The sequence below is a fragment of the Leuciscus leuciscus genome, assembly GCF_965113295.1.
Source record: "Leuciscus leuciscus genome assembly, chromosome: 1".
NCBI lineage: Eukaryota > Metazoa > Chordata > Actinopteri > Cypriniformes > Leuciscidae > Leuciscus > Leuciscus leuciscus.
Window position 1 is genome coordinate 39380751 of NC_138725.1, and position 872 is coordinate 39381622.

General features: G+C 39.4%; 1 protein-coding gene across 2 annotated transcripts in view; it reads right to left on the bottom strand.

The window, feature by feature from the left end:
• Positions 1-164, bottom strand: part of hmox2b (heme oxygenase 2b) — a 17705-nt gene extending 17541 nt beyond the window's left edge. Inside the window, exon 1 of one of the 2 annotated variants that reach the window (XM_082182314.1) lies at positions 110-164. The gene's annotated coding sequence lies outside the window, so the exon portion shown is untranslated. Of the gene's footprint in view, positions 1-59 lie in introns of both variants that reach the window. The other variant, XM_082182315.1, reaches the window with a different exon arrangement.
• Between the last annotated feature and the right edge of the window lie 708 nt (positions 165-872).

Below are 872 nucleotides of genomic sequence, written 5' to 3' on the forward strand. Positions count from 1 at the left end.
TTGAGTCAGTTTTGACAACGGTGCTGATTATGACATATCAAAGCGAGACTAGCACTCACTGTGTCCTGTATGCGCCCTGAACAGAAGACAGTAACGTTAACGTATTTACAATCAGCTCTTCAGCAAACCCTGCTTTAGATTAGATAGTAATAGTATTATATGGTAGTGATGTTACGTATGACACTGAAGCTTCGATGCGCGTATCACACAAGCGACACAATTTCTAGTGAAGCCCCGTATCGGGGCGTGTATCAGTTTACTAGAGTCACGTGATCGATGACAAACGAAGCCTCACTTTCTGTCAAATCACGTGCGCGTTTCGCTTTGGGTGTCAGAAGGCTCGAACTCCAGATCTTATTTAACGAGTCATTGCTGGCTCAGTCTGGTTGATGTGTTTGTGAGGAGAGTGCTGTACTTTGAAAGTGAATCAATATTACATTTAAATAACCAACATTTATTTTTCACTACTTAGGCTATAATTTGTTCGTTGTTTTTGTGTCTTTTTGTTTTTGTAAAATCTTTGCACTTTTTGGTGATTTTAGGTAATTTGGTGTTGGTATTTGGGTTTAGGGTGGGTTATAGGGTGTTGGTGTTTGGTGAAGGGTTTGTATTTAGAGCAATGGCAACGGCCAAAAATAATAAATATAATTAAAAACTTTATCACCTTTCTGTCATTCCTACAGTTAAGCACTATCAGTAACAAGTGTCATAAGCACATTTAATAACAGATTAACCTATCAGACAACGTCCTTATTCATTTTGTGTGTGTGTGTGTGGAGAGAGAGAGAGAGAGAGAGAGAGAGAGAGAGAGAGAGAGAGAGAGAGAGAGAGAGAGAGAGAGAGAGAGACAGAGTAGGCCTACATTAAATCTT